Here is a 12,257-nt window from a genome sequence, read left to right as displayed (position 1 = left end):
AGTATCTTACCTGGTCTCAGTTTTGCAATCCAAGGGCTCAGTGAAAGTCTAGAGGAATTTCTGCTTTGTCACCCGTTAAGCTCCACGGAAGAATCATGGCCATAAAAATCAATAGTGTCCCTGTATGAGTGCAACAACTACTTAGAAAATACAATGTAAAAGAGATCCCATTCACAATAGGAACCAGATATAAAACTCTGGGAATAAATTTGATAAATATTGTGGGGGACCTATATGAAGAAAAGTAAAAATCCTCACTGAGAGCATACCTAAGATTTAAGTTGATATAGAGACACACCACATTCACAATCAGGAAGACCTAGTACCATAACATGTTCAATTCGCCTCTGTGTTACTAGCCTCCAAGACGGTTCCCGATAATCCCCGCCACCTGTTATCTGTGACCTAGCGTGGCCGCTCTCACACATATCCGTGTTGGTCTGTGTGATCAATAGGATACGCCAGAAGTGATGATCTGTCACTTCTGAGATTAGGTTATAAAAGACTTTTCTGCTTCCCCCTCGGGTTCTCTCTCTCTCCCTCTCTCTCTTCCCCTCTCTCTCTATCTTTCTTTCGTCATTCACTCTGGGGAGACCATGTCATGAGACCCACATGTCAAGGAACTGAAGCCTCCTTGCCAACAGTTACATGAGTGCGGTTGGCACAAGACCTGGTCAGGGGAGACTGCGGCCCCAGCCAGCAGTTTCAGTGCAACCTCGTGAGAGACCCTGAGCCAGAATCCCCCAGCCAAGCTGTTCCTAGATTCCTGAGCCTCAGAAAGGGTGTGAGATGTATATGTGCTGTTTCAAGCTGCTAAACTTTGGGGTAATGTGTCATGCAGCAATGCATAACTAATACAATCTCAAAGAATTCATCCGTTTAATACAATTTCGAGCCAAACCTGAAATTTAATTGGGACGTGGAGGAGAGACTCAATAAAATGATCCACAAGTTAGCTGAAAGAATGAACAGATGAGAACAGCCGAGAAAATATCGTGGAATATTGAACTCTATACTGCCAGTATTCAGACTTCTAAAACAAACATTTTGGTTCTGACAAAAACAGGTAGATTGAAGTGAGAAAGTCCAGACAGTGAGCCAAATACATATGTAATTATTTCGTATGTGATCAAAAGAAAGTTAATAATGGGGTGGGGAAGAATGGATATTTGTTCAATAAACAGAGTTGGGTTAATTAGCTAGATCCTTGCCTATTACTTGTGATTCTACTATACAGCCATTAGAATTAACGTTGAGAATATCCGTTGGCATAAAAGTGTACTCATGATGTATTACTGGGGGGAAAGCGTGTGTAGGATAGTCCCAGTTTTACGTATCAGGAAAAAGAGTATTTTAACCCTCACTGCCTTCTAAGGAGAGTAAGCAGGTCCTATTGAAAGAAAAGGTCTGTGAACTTCTGCAAACCATGCTAGGTTTGGGTTTGCACATTTAGGAGGCCAAGCTGGGGTGAGCTGCGTTACTCCATGTAACACAGGACTGAAAATCAGGGTTCCTGAGCCCAGAGATGGCAGTGGAAGAAGCGAGGGGCACGGCCACACAGCCGAGACTGTGGACCACCCTGCCCCAGGTCTTTATCAAAATGATTTAACTCACAAAACGCTTGCTGTGAGGTTTCTTATTTAGAAAAGAAAAAAAGTGAACTTTATCCAATTCTGCCAGGACAGACGAGGGACATAAAAGGGACCATTAAGGGACACAGGAGTGGGAGGCACAGGGGCACGAGTGCCAGGAATTAGCAGAGTTCGTGGGAGAGGGCTTGGGGCTTTCCCCACCATGGAATTGCTGGGATCGGAGTACCTGTGCAGGGTGAGGACACCAATGCTGACATTTGTAAACAAAAAGACAAGAGCACAAACACGTGAGTTTATGAGCTCAGCTTCAGAGCCCAGGGTTGCAGCCAGCCAGGCCTGACCTCCTGGGCAGAGCTTCTCAAGTAATCAGGGCGCTGCACAGGGCTTTCGTCAGAGTCATCTGGCCAGGCTCACAGTAGGTGACAGTGGGAGTTGTTTCCTGCTCCTTAATACGGGACCTGCTTCCTCACTAACTTGGTGAATCAATATATTAGGCAGGGGTTGTGGGTGTTGGTAGCTAATTCTGTGTCCCCAGACGCCTTCTGGTTTAAAGGAAAAAGTCCTGAGTCCCGCACAATCCCTGGGCCAGGGATTGATACACAAACACTGGCAGAAATCGGCTGATTTTCTACCACAGTTCTAACTTGGGGCTGCTGGTACTTGCGTCTCCCCACAGGGGTGAGGGTCTGTGTGTAGTAGGGGAGATGGGCCAACCTGAAGAGAGGCGGAGACACTGATGGACAGAAAAAAACACTGGGCAGTGTGAAGTCTGTTCCAGCCCCCAAGGCCCCACTCCCTTCTGTGACTGTCCCACCCTCCCTCCCTGTCACAGGAGTCCCCTTCTGCTTAACCTTGTCTGAGTTACGGTCATTGCAACCGGTGTGTCCTGACCACCGCAGTGGCTTGGCTCGCCCTCCATTTGTCTTGCCAAGGATGCTGCGGAAGTGGACAGGACGTGACACTAAGGACCTGGGCCAGACCCTGTCTCAGGGCCCCTCCTGCTGGCCCATTTCCCACAGGAGGTCCTCCTGGGCCCCGATCTCTCTCTGATTGCAGCCACCCCATCTCCTTGCTGCCCAACACCCCTTCCATCGCCTCCCCGAGGAAGCCAGTGACACAGCAAAGAAAAGGCGGTTTCCAGAGAAGGACAGTCCTCTGCTCACAGGATGCCGAGTCCTTTGGCCTGCACACAGCTGGTGCAGTAGGCAGCTCCGGGTCCTCAGGTGGAGGGACTATTGAGCCAGCCGCCCCCCTCTCCATCAGCCGGCTCTCTGACGCAGACAGATGACCTGTACTCGCCTGCACCCCTGCCCCCAAAACCTCTCCAGGAGCCCCAGTCCTGATAATTAGAAAATACTCTACTCCATCCAAATTCCCCTGGAACCAGGCCACTCAGCACAAGTATAACAGATTTACTCAGTCTCAGCCCAGGACAGATTCTTATTAACTCAAAGGGCAGGAGGAAACTCTGAGGCTGCAGATGGCAAACAGGCTTCGATACTGGCAGCCGCCCACACAGCCCTCCCCAGGTCCCCTGGCACCTACTAAAGACCACAGAGTCGGCCAGCCCTGCCTGCTGCCCCTCTCAGCTGCAGAGTCACCTCCAGACCACAGGCCCAGCCCCAGCAGGTTCTAAGGCTGTCCTGCCCGGTAGAGAGGAGAAGCAGTGCCCTTGCCCTGTAAGCAGCTAAGAACTCCAGTGAGCCCTGGGCCCCCCATCCCCAGGCCCTCCTCAGAAGAGCAACCAGAGATTACTGCTAATATTTCCTACACACCCACCGTGAGGCAGCAGGCACTGTGCCAAGGGCTTTCTTCTCCTAGCTTACTTAATTCTCAGAACAAGATTATGAAGCAGGCAATTTTATTATCCCAAGGTCAATTTTATTGTCAAGGTCAAACAACTGCTAATGCTCCAGGACTTAAACCCAAGTCTTACTGAGCCCTAACAGGTTCCTGCCCTCCCATCCTCCACTCCCACCCCGTGGACTCTTGTTCTGAGCTGGACAGTCCTTCTGGGGCCATGCAGCGGTGCCTTACCTCCCCAGTGGTCACACCTGGAGGGCACAGACAGGAGTTCGTGTGCCGTCTGCCCCCTCATCTGCTCACAGACCACATCTCTAGCCCCGCGGGATCCCACACACCCACCCAGCTTGATGAGGTGCCCTCCGCCTTCATACTGCTCTTGGGAGCAGCTAGAAGGCTGAGTGGAGGCTGTGAGATAGGGAAACAGCCCACCACAGCCTGGGCCCTCAGGTCCCTGCAAAGGGGGACTCCAGCCCCAGTCCTCACTTCCCTAAGCTGTGGGTCTTGGGGCACAGACCACTGGTGTCCTCCGATACCTGGCCTCGCCTCTTCTTCCTGGACACACAGCGAGACCTTTTCCAGCCCTGGTAGTGTGACGTGGCTTCTGAGTTCTGGCTGATAGAACGTGAGCACAAGTGATGTGCAAGCCATCCAGGCCTCTTTCCTAAGATTCTCCCTCCCGGCATCTTCACCCTCTTCCCCAGCCACCAGATGACTAGACTAGAGACTTCAAAGACCTATCAGAGGGTGGAGTCACAAAATGGAGGGAGTCTGGGTCCCTGAAAGACTGTGCAGAGTGTTTGCCAACCCAGCCCCTCAGCCTTCCACCGGAGACTGTGATGTAAGCAAAAAAGATTTATTTTTCAAAGCCATCAAAGTTTAGGGGACATTTGCTATAATGGTTAGTCTATCCTGACTCTAATGCAATGGTCCTCTAACTTGAGCTTGCATTCGGATCATCAAAGGGCTGGTTCAAACAGAGATTGCTGAGCTCCCTTCCTGAGTTTTTGATTCCACGGGCCCGGAGTGGGACCACAGAATCTGCATGTTTAACAAGTTCCCAGGTGACACAGTGGCTGCTGGTCCAGGGAGCCACACATTGAGAACCACTGCACTATTAACCAAGCTGCAGTGTAAGAATCACTATCCTCACTTTACAGAGGAAACAGTCCCAGGTTCCTGGCTCTCTCACTAGCACTGTACTGCCTTCACACTGTGCCACCTCAGTGAATGTCCCCTCCACACACCTGCCCGCTTCTGTGCTCACTGATTGTGTCTTTTGAGTGAGTATCCTCAGAGGGAGAGAGAACAGTCCTTGGCCTAGACATCCTGGGCTGTAAACCCAGCTCTGCCCCTCACCAGCTGTGTGGCACCAGGCAAGTCCAGTTTCCTCTCGTGTCCAGCAGTGTTGCCCACGGTAGGTTTTTTATGAGGCTGTCTGACTGTCGCACTTCAGTAGCAGATACTTGGAACAGCAGGAACAAATGTGGGTCCTAGATGAGCCCATTCCAGCCTCACCTGTATTGCTGCCTCCAAGGCCAGTGGCTGACACCTATCCTGGTACAGCCTTGGGGTGGAGGAAGTGGTGGGGGGGGGGGTGTAGGAAAAAAAAAAAAAAACGCAATCGAAAACTTTAAATGCACCTTTGCCGGGTGTAAGAATTGTGTTGCAGGGAGGAAGGAGGGGCGCTCACCAGCTGGGGGCTGGGCCTCACACCCTAGTTTCTTAGAACATCATTACAGGTTCATTTTTATATGAGAATCCTACAAAGACCCCCAGCCCCTGCAGCTTCCAAGAATGGTTTTGAGATCTGCAGAGAGGGGAGGTAAGCTCACTTCAAAATGCAGTTATTCGAATGCACATGAGAGGTTTAACCTTTAGAAGAGGTGACCAGATGTTCTGCTGACTGTGGAGGAGCCGATTTCATCCTCAGAGCCCAGGTGATACCCACACTCCTGGATTTGGCCCCTGGGTGGATGGTGGTCCCCTCAGCTGAGATGGGTGAGACGGGGAGGAGCAGGCCGGGTGTGGTTGGGATTTAGGGTTGGAGGAACAGAAGACAAGTTCAACGTGTCTGCAGGAGCGGACGGGGACATGGGTCTAAAGCGGCTTTGCTGACATTGGGCTCTCTGGGCAGCAGACCACCTGAGCCACCCAGCCCCTACTGAGAGGGCAGCCAGTGCCCCCGGGAAACCTCTCACAGTGGCTGACCCTTACGGAGGAGACACCCTAACCCCTGGGATTCACTTTTCACAGTGAGAAATTGGCTCCTTTAGATTCCCTGCCTGGGTCCTATTTTTAAAAGTGAACTCTGCCAGGCAGAAACTAACACAGTATTGTGAAGCAATTATACTCCAATAAAGATCTCTTAAAAAAGTAATAAAGTGAACTCTGCCAGACAGACAAGAGGTAGAAGGAAATTTGGAATAAGCAAGAAAGCATGGGTGTCTCCAGTGGAAAACTGCATGGTTTAGAGCACAGCCTTCCAGTTGCCTTTGAGCTGTTTTACAGCTAAGTTGTGGAATTAATGCAAAATACTTCTTGTCTATGGACACGCATATTGTGTATTTGAACGAGTCCCCATTGACCCTTTCCCTCTGAAAAAAAAAAAAAAGCCAGTCTAGGGCTTCCCTGGTGGCGCAGTGGTTAAGAATCCGCCTGCCAATGCAGGGGACAAGGGTTCGAACCCTGGTCCGGGAAGATCCCACATGCCGCGGAGCAGCTAAGCCCATGCGCCACAACTACTGAAGCCTGTGCTTCAGAGCCCGTGCTCCGCAACAAGAGAAGCCACTGCAATGAGAAGCCCGCACACCACAACGAAGAGTAGTCCCCACTCGCCGCAGCTGGAGAAAGCCCGCGCGCAGCAACGAAGACCCAACGCAGACGAAAATAATAAATAACATAAATAAATTTATAAAAAACAAGCAAACAAACAAAGCCTCAACATTCCTTTACTCCATATAGATTTACAGTCTACTGCGATTTCTCCTTTGAACTGGTTGTTAATCTTACCAGTTCCATCACTTAATTAATGAGTTATATAAAATCTTTGACATATGCATATGTAACATTTAGATGAGTGATGTCGGTTTTGTTGTTGTTGTTTTTTAAAAATAATCTCTAACCAAGGGCACAGGAAGGACCACTGCCCCTCTCAGGGATGGGAAGATTCGCCATGCAGCACAACTCCCTACCCCAGCCCCATCCATATCACCCCCAACAGGAGGCATCCAGCCTGGGTTTGCACACCTCCAGGGACAGGGTGCTCAGTCCCTCCCAGAGACCAATTCTCCACATATGGGACCACAGCTGTGCTGATTTTTAAAAATAGAACGAAACAAGAACAAATCTAACGCTAAAAAAACCCACAACCCTCTCCCCGACCCCCAGCTGACAGAGAATGACTGCTTGGGCCCAAAGAATCACCTACAAACGGCCTGCAACCCAGGGCACCCTGCAAAGGCACAGCGAGGCTGAAATGGCTGGGTAGTGAGGGCGAGGACAGAGGGGATGATGTGGCCCAGAAGGTGCAGCCACAAGGCGGAGCATGCAGGTGAGACTGCTGGGCTAACGCTGCCTTAGGAGAGTCGCGACTGAGGCACTATTTACTGGCTGCCTTCCTGACCTTGGGGCTCTGAATAAAACCCACGTGGTCTTAGACACAAAGATTTTCTCCTGGGGGCCTGGGCTAGCACAGCGGGGCTCCATGCACATGTCTTGCGCACACACACACACACACACACACACACACACACACACACACGCTTCCAGTCCTGCTGAGGCTGCCCTGCTTCGGGGATGCACACCCTCACTTGTCAGAGGTGGGAGATGCACGGACCACCTCCTGGACTCAGCCCCTCACTCTGAGGCCTCGGGTGGGTCCCAGCACTTCCCTGAGCCTCTGTTGTCCTTACCATGAGTGGGACCAGATGGGGTCTCCCCAGCCAAGACCCTCCCCATCCTGTCCAAACATGTCATCTTGCTGGTTTCAGAGCATCTATTCCGGCCCTTTCTTCTTTCCCGTCCAAGCTCCTCTAACCCCTGTTCTCCCCCAGATCATCCCTCCTGGAGCCCTTGAAGGCAGGCTGTGGCCCTCTGCTGGCTCCCTCGGGCGGCCTCTGCAGATGGCCTGGCCCCCTTGACAGGTGGGGACCACTCTGCTTCCTCTGGGGGCTCCAGGAACGACTTCTTAAGCTGTGTTGATTTCTGGCAGGATCCACACCCCAGGCAAGAAGAAACCCCTTCTCCCCCCTCCCCACCCCCATGACACAGAAAGCAAACAAACAGACCTTGGACTCCAGATGCCTGCTGAGCTCCCCCCAGAGCTAAGCCTTGTTCCTGAAAGGACAGGGAAGTGGGTCTTTTCATTTCAGTCTGGCTGGGAACTTGAGCTGTATTTCACATAACCCAGCCAGCTAAGCCTGGTGAGGACTGGTAGTTACAGGTAAAATTTCTTCAATAATTGCATTAGCAGTAATTCTGGGGGGCACCTACTAAGTAATCTAGACCTATGTCAAAACGCTTTACCCACCTCATCTCATTTAATCCTTGAAACAACCCTGTGTTGGGGTGTTTTTAATCCCAATTTTACAAAAAAAAAGACTCAAAGAGGTTAAGTAACTTGCTAAAGGCCACAAGGCTAGTGAGTAGTAGTGGCTGCGGAGTCGATAACACCTGCCAAGTTTACCAAGCTCTCATCTACACGAACTCATCAAATGCTGCCAGAAACTTTGTGAAGTAAAGAAATAAAATGATCTCCACTTGACAGATGAAAAAATTGAGGCACTAAGGTGTTTCAGGTTTGCGTGTGTGTGTGCGCGTGATTTTTGTTTGTTTCCGAGTCCCAGCTCAAACTCAGGCTCAGTGCTCTTCCCACTGCAGCACAGGCCTTAATTCTTAATTCAAAGCAGTATGCCTGGTGCTACAGAAGAAACAGATACACCGCAACCCCACCCGGTCTCCCTGGGAATGCAGCCCCACAGGGCCACGACCCCCTCTTCTCCCTTCCCCACTTACCCTGGGTTCACTGTCTAGTTTTGCCTCTGGCACGTAGCTGCCTGTCTGGGGAAGTGGCCACATGGGCAGGCAGAGCCCACCGGAGTGTGTTGCCCTTCTCCAGCAAGCAGGCAGTGAGCCATCTGTACCCCAAAGCCCCATCGCAGGCTTGTCTGCCGGGCTCTGCAGCTCTCTCCCTGGCAACCTCGGGGTGGCACTGGATCTCCAGGGCATGTCCTCATCCGTACACAGGGATGCCACCCAAACCACTGCTCTCCCACACGACCAGCTATCTCCGAAGGCAAAGGCGGACTGCAGGGCCACCTTGCTGAGCCTCCCTATGGAAGCTGTGCTGTTGCGGCCCACAGGCTACTGGAGGAGACGTCACCGCCTCCCTCCCAACTACCCCTCTTGGCCCAGAAACAGCCCGTACATCCCTGGCGCTCAGGCCGCCCTCACACACACCAGCCCCGAGTAGCCGCTCATTATGAAGCCAGCCCACCTCCCTGGAGAACTTGTTTAAAAACATGTTTTTCTTATAAAACCTTCTAGGAAGTAATTCTAATAACAAAATACTGTGGGGTTCTCATAAGCCCTTGTAAGAGCAAAACACCCCGTAACTGAAACGTCCACCCACAGGAGTTAATGGGAGGTGGTTGGCAGCCTTCCCCATGTCCATCTCCTCCCATAGGAGCCTGGTTTCCCCACCACGTGGTTTCAGTGGGATGGACAAGCACAGGGGGATGGGGCGTGGGGGGGGGCTTCCCTCAATGGGACCACCATGCCGTCCTCACCAGAGGCTCAAGGTGGTCCGTGGTGGGGGTCTTGCCTCCCTCTGCCTTGGGTGATGGGAACACTGTGACAGGCAGAGCAGACAGGGGAAAGGAAACCGGATCCTCGGCGCTGGCATCACTGAGTCACTCGGATCAAACCCTTAAAGTCACCCCACCTCTGGACTTTCCAGGTTCAGGAGCCAAAAGCCTCCCTTCATTGTTTAGGCCAGTTTCAATTGGGTTTTCTGTTACCTGTGACTGTAAACATAATCCCCGTTCCAGAGCAAGGTTCATTCACTCATGGCGGTCCTGCAGTGGACTGTGAAAACACACTGTGGATGCGTATGCGGCCACAGAGAAATATTTCTGAGATACACCGAGTAAAACTCATTGTAAAACACAATTCTCATTTGGGTGGAAAATTCTCATTTGAATATGCATGGACGTTTCCTAGGAGGGTACTTAATAGTGGATGCCTCTGGAAAACAGGACACATACTTTTTACACTCTGCTTGGATTGCTTCTACTTATACTGAAAAAAACAGATTAGTTTAAAAGCTGTTTGAGGTAATAAAATTACAGTCCAAGGGGATAATTTAGTTTGGTAGTTATTAAGCCATGGTTTTGAAGCCCCTGCTGACGTACAAGATGCAGAGCATGGGAAGAAAGCAGAGTGAAGAAATAACTCTTCCAGACCTTTATAAGGCATACAGACTTCCTCCTTTTATAAACCTGGAGTCTCTAAAATTGGTAAGTACACCAGAACAGTATCCATTTGAATGTAGCCTTAACTTTCTCCCTCCCAAAGTTATACTGCCATTGCCATTCTATAGTGCCCACGTCAGGTTTTCCTGAGGTGCCCTGGAGACCCCAAAAGCATTTTTGAGAATGAATCTACCTTTACTGTAGTCTTTGAGGAGGAAAAGCCAGGTCTTACTGAGTTTACAAGGAGCTAAAAAGGACCTGAAGTTGTATAATTCTCTGGATTTTTGGAGAGAGCACCCAGATGAAGGAGAAAGGAACTGCAGGAGGCCCAGTCTGCCCTGGAAGGCTGGGAGGCATTCTCTTGGATGACAGACAAGCACGTGGAAGCACCTGTACCAAGATTCATCCCTGGGGACAGGTTACCACAGTTTGGGGGCCGATATCCTACAAACCCTGTGGCCAGACACCTCACATGACCCTAGAGCTAGAAAGCGCCCACCCATGCAGGTCATACAGCCACCACACTCACCGGGGACAGCTGAGGGCATTGGACCACAAGGTGACAGGGCTGAGCTCCTGACACCTGGGCAGGAGGATGCCCTGGGCGCTGGGACCACGGCAATAGCCCCTCCCCTTTCTCTGTGCCTCTGCAGTTCACACTCTGAGCTTGCCGGCCAGGAAGCGATCAGGTGGTCCCTACTGCCGAGACTGAGTCCCTCCCTCCTCTGCTGGCCTCTCACCCAGCCTCCTCTTCTGGGGAGCTCTCCCCTGGGGTCCCTAAGATTGCAGTGGCCTACACTCACAGGCACGCCCATGACTGCCCCAGTGGCAGCCCCCAAGTAGTATCTCCTGAAGAGAAAGCTATGCTCGATTCCTCACCGCCCAGCAGGCTCGCTGGGTGGACGGCAGCTCTGGCCACGCAAGGAAGTGAGCTTGCTGCTGCTCAGAGCCAGGGCCTCCAGCACAGGGTGGGGCTGAGCTCCTTGGGGATGACATCATGCTCTCCCAAAGGCCCCCCAAACCAAACCAGGCACCCAAATCCAGGTATAGAGACGGGGATCCGCACTCTTTCTCCAGCTGCTTGTCAACGTGCCTCAGAGCCCAGTAACTGGATCATCCTCAGGACACTGATGCTTCTCAGTCGTGCCCTTGGTGCTGGTTTTGCTCAGCAGGCACCAAGCAGAGGTTCACAATCAGAAGCTGGCAGGCACCAAACCTCCTATTTTAGTTGCAGGTGCAGGTTCAGGGGCAAGGCTCCCAGACTTTCAACCCAGCTCTTCCAAATCCTTGACCAGCAACTTACCTCATGTTTTGAGCATAAAAATGGCTTCCCCGAGCTCTTCTGGTGACAATCAGTTTTTAACTGTTAGGTGCTCTGTGTACTTCCTACGTTCCAGGAAGTTCTGGATCCATTAATTTTTATTGTTATTCACGTGGAGAAGACCAGCGCAGTCTCATGCACCGGCACAGATGGCTTTCCTGCCCGGCTCACAGCCCTGCCTTGGGGGCACGGGAGCCCCGGGAGACAGGTGAGCCCTGGCAGGTGCAGCTGAAGGTGGAACAAGGATGGGCGGGAGAGGAGACCTGAGAGCCCTGGCGGCAGCAGAGGACTTTGAGGATGGGGTGGTCCAGAGCGTCAGGTGCTGCAGAGGCCAAGAGAGGCACGGAGGCCGGTGATTGGGGTGTGTGGCTTTCAGTCAAGTGAGGAGAGTACTGGGTGGTGGTGGGAGGGGACAGAGCCCGGAAGAGCAGACGCCTGGGAAGGAAAGCAGTGGTGGGGCGTGGGCTGGTAAGAGGGCAAGAGGGCCAAGGCAAGCTTTCTGGGATGGGGATACGTGGGATGGGGTGAGGACAGCAGGTGGGAAAGATAACAGTGCAGGAGCCCCAGGAGGAGGTGGGCAGGAGGGTCACAGGAAGGATAAGCAAAGACCCTGAAACTTCAAAGCGAGAGTGTATGGGGGGCCAGGAGGGGAAGTGCAGAGGCACAGGCTGGCCTCTGTCTCGGTCTGAGAGGACAGGGAGTGGCTGGAGACTCAGGGTAGGCTGGGCAGGGAGTGACTGGGAGGGCTGCACTGTGGCTCCGTGGAGGGAGCCCAGGGCGCTGGAGATGCCACGTGAGCACCCCTTACCCTGCACTTTTCTGTTCTCATCCAACTCAGAGTCAGATGAGATGGCTGAAAGCGGCCAGCAAGTTTCGTAAACTAATTGGAAAACAAACCCAAACTGTGAAAAAGTCACAGCTAGACTTCACCCTGAACTGGGCTGTGACCTGTGAAGACACTTGCAAGGGCTCCAGCCACCAGGTCCACGTGAATAGATGGGACAGCAGGAGCTGTTGGTGCCCACACACCAGCGGTGAGGGCCTGGGGCCACCGACTCCCCCAGGGCA

At 52.1% G+C, this 12,257-nt stretch overlaps 1 long non-coding RNA gene across 1 annotated transcript in view; it reads left to right on the top strand.

Moving 5' to 3' along the window:
- The window catches only part of LOC309635489, a 456,622-nt gene that overhangs the window by 313,545 nt on the left and 130,820 nt on the right, over positions 1-12,257 (top strand). The gene's annotated exons all lie outside the window — the stretch shown is intronic.

This window comes from Balaenoptera borealis, assembly GCF_965194805.1.
Source record: "Balaenoptera borealis genome assembly, chromosome: 10".
Classification (NCBI taxonomy): Eukaryota; Metazoa; Chordata; class Mammalia; order Artiodactyla; family Balaenopteridae; genus Balaenoptera; species Balaenoptera borealis.
This window is presented reverse-complemented; position numbering and strand designations above follow the sequence as displayed.